This window comes from Saimiri boliviensis, chromosome 5, assembly GCF_048565385.1.
Source record: "Saimiri boliviensis isolate mSaiBol1 chromosome 5, mSaiBol1.pri, whole genome shotgun sequence".
NCBI classification, from domain to species: domain Eukaryota; kingdom Metazoa; phylum Chordata; class Mammalia; order Primates; family Cebidae; genus Saimiri; species Saimiri boliviensis.
Window position 1 is genome coordinate 124,436,023 of NC_133453.1, and position 9,624 is coordinate 124,445,646.

General features: G+C 41.8%; 1 non-coding gene across 1 annotated transcript; it reads left to right on the forward strand.

The window, feature by feature from the left end:
• Positions 1-4,328: 4,328 nt before the first annotated feature.
• On the forward strand, positions 4,329-4,469 carry LOC120368235 (U4 spliceosomal RNA). The gene has a single exon (XR_005582427.1). It is a non-coding gene; the product is annotated as a U4 spliceosomal RNA (small nuclear RNA).
• Positions 4,470-9,624: the final 5,155 nt, after the last annotated feature.

Here is a 9,624-nt window from a genome sequence, read left to right on the forward strand (position 1 = left end):
GGGGTGGCCCCAGATACAGGAGATTGGTCTGTGTCCCACACGGCTTTCATATGTCAGACCTGACCTTTACTTCAGTTAAAATGTGCATCTAATCACCTTGGAACTTTAACTTTGTTTTACAAATAAACACAAAATGTTTTTGCATCTTGTGAATACACACAGGATTTTCTGAAAATGCAACTACTGTATAAGTCTAGAAAGGGATGGTATTCTGTTTACCACTTTAGAAAAGTGGGATGCAGAAGCCAGTTCCATTCATAGTTTCCATTTCAGCAATCAACACATATATGATGCCCACAGACCCAGTAATTCCACATGTGTATATTTCTTCAGCTCCTGTTTCAAAATAACAACAAAATTAAGAAAAAGTGTAATTAATATTCTAGAGTGCTTGTCTCCTTGTTCTTAAATTATAAATAGGTACAAGTATCTGACTACTTTATGACCTCTGGTGTAGCTCCAAGTGAGCATTTAAATATTAATTATGTATTGCTTTACTTTTATCCCTCCTCTATTATAATTTAAGTCATTATATTGATTTTTCAACTATGTGTATATGCATTCACCATGAATTCATTTCATAATCACAATAGTGAATAATCTAAAACAGTTGGGGTCGGGCACGGTGGCTCACACCTGTAATCCCAGCACTTTGGAAGGCTGAAGCAGGAGGATCACCTGAGACCAGGAGTTTGAGACCAGACTGGCCAACATGGTGAAACCCCATGTCTACCGAAAATACAAAAGTTATCCAGGTCTAGTGGCGCACGCCTGTAATCCCAGCTACTCGGGAGGCTGAGGCAAGAGAATTGCTTGAACCCAGGAGGCAGAGGCTGCAGTGAGCCGAGATTACGCCACTGCACTCCAGCCTGGGTGACAGAGTCAGACTCCATCTCAAAAATAAATAAGTAAATGACCAAACAAAACAGTTGGTATAAAAAGGGAGACTGAACCATGACAGCCAAGAAGATCCTGAGGAGACACAAACACTAGCTGAAAGATCCTGGAACAGAAAAAGGACATTAAGTAAAAATGAAGGAATTCTGAAGAAAGCACGGACCTCAGTTGGTAATGTATCAATTATGGTTTATTAGTTGTAACAAATGTGTACTCATGTGAGATGTTAGTAATAGAGTGCACTGGGTGCAAGTGCACGGGACTTTCTAAACTTCTCAACTTTATGCAAATCTAAAACTGTTCTTAAAAAAAAAAAAAGAAAGCTGAGGAGGGTCTTCAAGATGGCTGATTAGAAGCATTTGGTGCCCACCTCTTCCACTTACTGTATATAAACAGTCACACTTCGAATACACCATCCAAGAGAGAATGTTGGAATTCAACAGGGAAGTAACAAGAAACATCAGAAAGCAGGTAAGGAGAAGGGAAAGAGAGATAGCCTTCCTGGAGGGGATGGACTGGGAGCAGGAGTAAATTCCCAAGGCGAGGAAAGGGTGAATGACTTCCAGAGGCCCTAGTCCCTACCACGGAGTCCTGTAGTCCTGCCGCAAGAGAGCCCCTCAACCCTCCCAACCCCTGAAACTAACATAAGGAGCTGCTAAGAGATCATGGGATGGAACCACTCCAGGGAGGGGCTCCCATTGGGTCCCACACCCTTTCAGAGCCTAAGCAGCTATGGCAAGGTGCCATTTTCAGACCTACCCTTTGGCAGACTACACACTGTCCTGAGGCCCAGCGGTGCCAAGACTGAGGCATTACAGAGACTCTGTTGCTCCTGGGACTGGGGAATGAGCTGGAAGTTGTCCCATAGCCAGAGCTAAGAAGCAAGCAAGGTATGGGCAGCAGCTGTTGTGCCAAGAAGTGAGTGCCACTGGTATAGAGACTCAGATGCTAGCAGGGTGTGAGCTGCAGCTTGGTCTTAGTTGCCAGCTGGGTGGGAGCTCCTGTAGACAGGGAGGGGGCATAAACTAGGAACAAGCTACTACTGCTGGGGTGGGAAACAAGCCCCACTGGAACTGGGGCATAAGACAGATGTGCTTTTCCTACCCTCTGGCCCAGGCTGTGGCCACTGAGGATGGCCCCACCCTCTCCAGTGGCAGGGCCTCGGTGCAGCTGCTGCCACCCTTTACCCAAGCACTCCATCTGTGGTCTGAGGATCACCCTGCCCCTGCAGACCATGGCTGGTACCTACGCTCATTATTGTGGGGCCTGAGCACAAGCCCACCCAGCCTGGGTTTACCTATCTCTCTGAAATAGAACATATAGCTTAGAGTCCAGAGGATTACCCAACCCAATCAACCACCTTGAGCACCTAAGCATTCCTCCCAGGGACCTGAGATTGGGCCTAAACTCTTAACTTCTACCACTTCAGCTGCCACCCGCCTGCAAGCATCACCTGCAGGCCTGGAGTCTGGCCCACTCAGCCCATCACAGCCACAGCCAACATCCATGCACACTGCTTGGAACCCAGAGAATCACTCCACCGATGGGCTACTTGCCACTGCCCATGCCACACTGGCTGCCCAGAGGCCTGAGATCCTGCCCACCCACATACTCCACTGCTGCCATTACCAGCATCCAAGCAAGCCATCTGGAGGCCTAAGAATTGGCCCAATGGTAACTTCAGTGCACGCCACCCTGAACCACACCAAGATAGACATAGTTGGCCCATTGCTACCACTACTGGGACCTGAAGCCTGACTAACATAGCATCCCAGTTCCCAGCACAACTTCACCACATCCTAACCCACCAAGGACATCGCAGATGACACTAATACTGTTTACAACCAGATAAATCAAAAAAAGACTACATTACTATACACACCCAGAATCAAAGCCAAAGTGCCCTATCCAACCAACACCACAGATACATTTTTAGGAAAAAGTCTTCCCCTACAAAAATAAATTTAAAAACAGGAAGAGTGACCATTATATCAGATGTGGAGATATTGATGTAAGGATATTCATAGTAACATGAAAGTAAACATATCACAGTAAACATGAAAAGACAAGGAAATATGACACTGCCAAATAAACACAGTAATTATCCAGCAATAGATCATAATCAAAAAGAAATTTTTAAAAATTGAAAATAAAGAATTCAAAATATTGATTTTAAAGAAGCTCAGTGAAATATGAGAGAATTCTAAAAATTGTAAAGAAATTGGAGAAACAATTCAGGATATGAATGAGAAATTTACCAAAGAGATAGAAATCATTCAAGGCAATGCAATATACATTTGAAAGCTTTAACAATAGGCTAGATTGGGCAGAAGAATCTCAAAACTTGAAAACAGTTTTTTTTTTTAAATAATCCAGTCAGACAAAAATAAAGAAAAAATGATTAAAAAGAAAGAACAAAGCCTTTGTGACACTTGGGACAACTTAAAGCAAAAATAATCAGTATCCCTGACGGTACAGAAACAAAGAAAGGATTAGAAAACCTATGTAATAAAATAATAGATGAAACCTTCCCAAGTCTAGCAACAGACTTAGACATTCAGACACAAGAGGCTTGGCAATCGCCAGGAAGATTCAATATATAATGATTGTCTCCAACACATTATAATCACACTGTCTGAAGTCAAAGATAAAAAGCTAATCCTAAAAACAGCAAAAGCAAAGCATCTAGTCAGCTAAAAAGGAAACCCCATAGGACTAATGCTAGATTTCTCAGTGGAAAACCCACAGTCCAGAGAACAGAATGATATATTCAAAGTGCTGTGGGTGGTGGATGCCAACCACTAGTACTATATCCAGCAAAATTATCCTTCATAAATAAAGGAGAAATAAAGCCCTTCACTGACAAGCAAATGATGAGGGAATTTCTTACCATTAGACCAGTTCTACAAGAAATGCTCAAGAGTCCTAAACCTAGAAGTAAAAGGATAACATTTAGACCATGCGCAGTGGCTCACACCTGTAATCCCAGCACTTTGGGAAGCCAAGGTGGGCAGATCACTTGAGGCCAGGAGTTCAAGGCCAGCCTAGCCAACATGGCAAAACCCTGTCTCTACCAGAAATACAAAAATTAGCCAGGCATGGTGATGCATACCTTCCCAGCTACTCAGGAGGCTGAGGCATGAGAATCACTTGAACCCAGGAGGTGGAGGTTGCAGTAAGCAGAGATTGCACCACTGTGCTCCAGCCTGGATGACAGAGCAAGGCTCTGTCGCAAAAAGAAGAGGAAGAGAAAGAAGAAGAAAAGGAGGAGGAGGAAGAGGAGGACAGGTAACATTTACTATCAAGGAAACACACAAAAGTATAAAACTCATTGCTAAATTAATCACACAAAGGAGAAAGAGAAATGACTTAAATGGTACCACTACAGAAATCCACCAAACCACAACAATCAATAAGAGAAAAAGAAAAGAAGCTTAGCACAGTGGCAGTATCATAGCCAATGAGGTTTATCCAAGGTGCAATTATTGCTAATTGAAAAGTTTTCCCAATACACTGCCATGCCAACTTGCAGTATAGTCAGCATTGGCAATTTTTGACAGTCTCTATAAAGACTGAAAGAAAAAAAAAAGAGAAAAAGAAAAGATTTTTTAAAAAAAATACAGAAAATAATTAACAACATGACAGTAACAAAGCCTCACATATCAATAATAAGCTTGAATGTAAATAGATTAATTTTTCCATTTAAAACATATATAACGGACAGATCCAAAATGGCCAAACAGGAAAAGCTCTGGAGTGCAGTTTCCAGCAAGAACAACACAGAGGGTGAGTGAATGCTGCATTTCCAAATGAGTTATTACTGCCCACAGACCAGGAGATTCCCTGGCTGAAAAGCACCACAAGTTTCCAGCATGGCTGTTTCAGCTGGTTCAGCGGGTCACCGCATAAAAACACAAATCTGGGCCGCTGTTTCAACTGGCACCTGGAATGCCTGGGAGACAGAGCCGCCCACTCAACTGAAAAAAAGGGGGCTAAAACAGGGAGCCAGGTGATCTGGCTCAGCGAGTCCCAGCCCCACAAAGACCAGCAATCTGAAACACTCTGGACTGAGAGATTTGCAGCAAGCGCAGCTGGAGCTAGGATGGTCCAGCTTTGTGTGGGAAGGGCGTCTGCCACTACTGAGGCAGTCCGCCATTACCAAGGCAGACCGTCATTACCGAGGCAGTTCTAACTACACCTCTATAAACAAAACCGCAAGGAAGTTCACAAAGCAGCTAGGCAGAGCCCATGGCAGCTCAGCAATGCCTCTGCTGGCAGACTGTGACTAGGCCACCTCCTTGCTGGGCAGGGCAGCTCTGAAAAAAGGCAGCAGCACATCAGGAAATTATAATTAAAGCCCCACCTTCCCAGGACAGAGCACCTGGGAAAAAAGGAAGTTATGAGTTCTGCTGCAGCAGACTTAAACATACCTGCCCAGCAGCTCTGAACAGAACAATGGAGCTCACAGGTCAGCAATTGAGCTCCTATAAGGGACAGACTGTCTCCTCAAGCAACTCCCTGACCTCCATATGTTCAAAGAGTCACCTCATAAAGGAGAGCTCAGGCTGACATCGGGCAGGTATCCTTCTGGGACGAAGATAACAGAAGAAACTGGCAGCAACCCTTACTGTTCTGAGGCCACTGCAGGTGATTCCCAGGCAAGCAGGGTCTGGAGTAGACCTCCAACTGTCCTGCAGCAGAATGGCCTGACTGTTAGAAAGAAAACTAAAAAACAGAAAGAAATAACCTCATCATCAACAAAAAGGACATCCACTCAGAGGCTCCATCTGAAAGTCACCAACTACAAAGACCAGGGGTAGGTAAATCCACAAAGATGGGAAGAAACCAGTGCAAAAAGGATGAAAACAACCAAAATCAGAATGCCTCTCCTTCTCCAAGGGATTACAATTATCACCAGCAAAGGAACAAAGTTAGATGGAGAATGAGTCTGATGAATTGACACAAACAGCCTTCAGAAGCTGGGTAATAACAAACTTCTCTGAGCTAAAAGAACATGTTCTAACCCAATGCAAAGAAACTAAGAACCTTGAAAAAAGGTTTGCCAAAATGCTAACAAGAATAAACAGCTTAGAGAAGAATATAAATGACATAATGGAGCTGAAAAACACAGCACAAGAACTTCGCAAAGCATACACAAGTTTCAATAGCTGAATCGACCAAGCAGAAGAAAGGATATCAAAGATTGAAGATCAACTCAATGAAATAAAATAAGAAGGCAAGATTAGAGAAAAAAGAGTAAAAAGAAATGTACAAAGCCTCCAAGAAATACGGGATTATGTGAAAAGATCTAATCAACATTTGATAGATGTATGTGAATGTGACAGGGAGAATGAATCCAAGCTGGAAAACACTCTTCAGGATATCATCCAGGAGAACTTCCCCAACCTAGCAAGGCAGGCCAATATTCAAGTCCAGGAAATACAGAGAACACCACAAAGATATTCCTCAAGAACAGCAACCCCAAGGCACATAACCGTCAGATTCCCCAGGGTTGAAATGAAGGAAAAAAGGCTAAGGGCAACCAGAGAGAAAGGTCGGGTTACTCACAAAGGGAAGCCCATCAGACTCACATCGGATCTCTCAGCAGAAACCCTACAAGCCAGAAGAGAGTGGGGGGTCAATATTCAACATCTTTAAAGAAAAGAACTTTCAATGTAGAATTTCATATCCAGCCAAACTAAGCTTCATAAGCAAAGGAGAAATAAAATCTTTTACAAACAAGCAATTGCTCAGAGACTTCATCACCACCAGGCCTGCCTTTCAAGAGCTCCTGAAAGAAGCACTAAACATAGAAAGGAACAACCAGTACCAGCCACTCCAAAAACATACCAAATAGTAAAAAGCATCAACACAATGAAGAAACTGGATCAACTAATGGGCAAAACAACCAGCTGGCATCAAAATGGCAGGATTAAATTAACATATAACAATATTAACCTTAAATGTAAATAGACTAAATAACCCAATCAAAAGACACAGACTGGCAAATTGGATAAAAAGTCAAAACCCATCAGTGTGCTGTATCCAGGAAACCCATCTCACATGCAAGGATACACAAAGGCTAAAAATAAAGGAATGGAGGAAGATTTACCAAGCAAATGGAGAGCAAAAAAAAAAAAAAAAAAAAAGCAGGAGTTGCAATCCTAGTCTCTGATAAAATAGACTTTAAACCAACAAAGATTAAAAGAGACAAAGAAGGGCATTACATAATGGTAAAAGCATTAATGTAACGAGAAAAGCTAATGAACCTAAATATATACGTACCCAATATAGAAGCAGCCAGATACATAAAACAAGTTCTTAATGACCTACAAAGAGACTTAGACTCCCACACAATAACAGTGGGAGACTTTAACACTCTACTGTCAATATTAGACAGATCAATGAGACAGAAAATTAACAATGATATCCAGGACTTGAACTCAGACCTGGAACAAGCAAATCTAAGACATATATGGAACTTTCCACCCCGAATCCACAGAATATACATTCTTCTCAGCACCACATCATGCCTACTCTAAAATTGACCACATAATTGGAAGTAAATCACTCCTCAGCAAATGCAAAAGAACAGAAACCATAACAGTCTCTCAGATCACAATGCAATCAAATTAGAACTCAGGATTAAGAAACTAACTCAGAACCACACAACTTCATGGAAACAGAACAACTGGCTTTTGAATGTTGACTGGATAAACAATGAAATGAAGGCAGAAATAAAGATGTTCTTCAAAACCAACGAGAATGAAGACACAATGTACCAGAATCTCTGGGACACATTTAAAGCAGTCCCTAAAGGAAAATATATAGCAATAAATGCCCACATGAGAAGCAAGGAAAAATCTAAAATTGACACCCTATTGTCAAAATTGAAAGAGCTAGAGGAGCAAGATAAAAAAAAAAAAAACTCAAAAGCTAGCAGAAGACAAGAAATAACTAAGATCAAAGCAGAACTGAAGGAGACAGAGACACAAAAAACTCTTCAAAAAAATCAATAAATCCAGGAGCTGGTTTTTTGAAAAGATGAACAAAATAGACTGCTACCCAGATTAATACAAAAGAAAAGAGAATAAAATAGACACAATCAAAAATGATAAAGGGGGTATCACCACCAATTCCACAGAAATACAAACAAACATGAGAGATTACTACAAACAATGCTATGCACACAAACCAGTAAACCAGGAAGAAATGGATAAATTCCTGGACACTGCACCCTCCCAAGCCTAAACCAGGAAGAAGTCAAAACCCTGACAAGACCCAATAATAAGGGTTGAAGTTGAGGCAGCTATTAATAGCCTACCAACCAAAAAAAAAGCCCAGGTCCAGATGGGTTCACAGCCAAATTCTACCAGACATACAAATAGGAGTTAGTACCACTCCTTCTGAAACTATTCTAAACCATCCAAAAAGAGGGAATCCTTCCCAAATCATTTTATGAGACCAACATCATCATGATACCAAAACACAGCAGAGACTCAACAAAAAAAGAAAACTTCAGGCCAATATCCATGATGAACATAGATTCAAACATTTTCAATAAAATACTGGCAAGCCGATTGCAACAGCACATCAAAAAGCTTATCCATCATGATCCCAGCTACTCAGGAGGCTGAGGCAGGAGAATTGCTAAACTCCAGAGGTGGAGGTTGCAGTGAGCTGAGATCGTACTTCTGGACTTCAGCTTGGATGACAGAGCAAGATTTGGTCTAAAGGGAAAAAAAACCCAAAGAGCTAAAAGCAGAACTACCATTTGACCCAGTAATCCTATTACTGGGAATATACCCAGAAGAATATAAATCATTCTACCATAAAACACATGCACGAGGATGTTCATTGCGGCACTATTCACAATAGCAAAGACAGGGAATTAACCTAAATGCATGTCAATGACAGACTGAATAAAGAAAGTGTGGTACAAATATACCATTGAGTGCTATGCAGCCATAAAAAAGAAGATCATGTCTTTTACAGGAACATGAATGAAGCTGGAGGCTATCATCCTTAGCAAACTAATAAAGGAACAAAACCAAACACTACATGTCTCATTATAAGTGGGAGCTAAATGACAAGAACTTACGAATACAAAGAAGGAAACAACAGACACGGCTGGTGGGGTCTACTTGAGAGGGGAGAGTAGGAGGGAGAGGAGTAGAAAAGGTAACTTTTTTTTTTTTTTCGAGACAGAGTCTTGGTCTGTTACCCAGGCTGGAATGTAGTGGCATGATTAAGGCTCGCTGCAACCTTTGCCTTCTGGGTTCAAGCAATTCTCATGCCTCAGCCTCCTGAGTAGCTGGGATTACAGGTGCCCACTACCACACCCGGCTAATTTTTGTATTTTTAGTTGAAACTGGGTTTCACCATGTCGCCCAGGCTGGTCTTGAACTCCTGACCTCAAGTGATCTGCCCGCCTCAGCCTCCCAAAGTGCTGAGATTACAGGCGTGAGCCACTGTGCCCAGCTGCAGAAAAAATAACTGTTAGGTACTGTGCTTAATACCTGGGTGATGAAATAATCTGTACAACATCCCTGGTGATACATGTTTACCTATATAAAAAAACCTTCACATGTACCCCCAAAACCTAAAATAAAAGTTAAAAAAATAAAAAATACAAGAAATTCATATATGGATAAGAACACATGGGCATAAAACCTGTAACTGAAAGACTATAAGAAATCGAGGCCAGGCACGGTGGCTCAAGCCTGT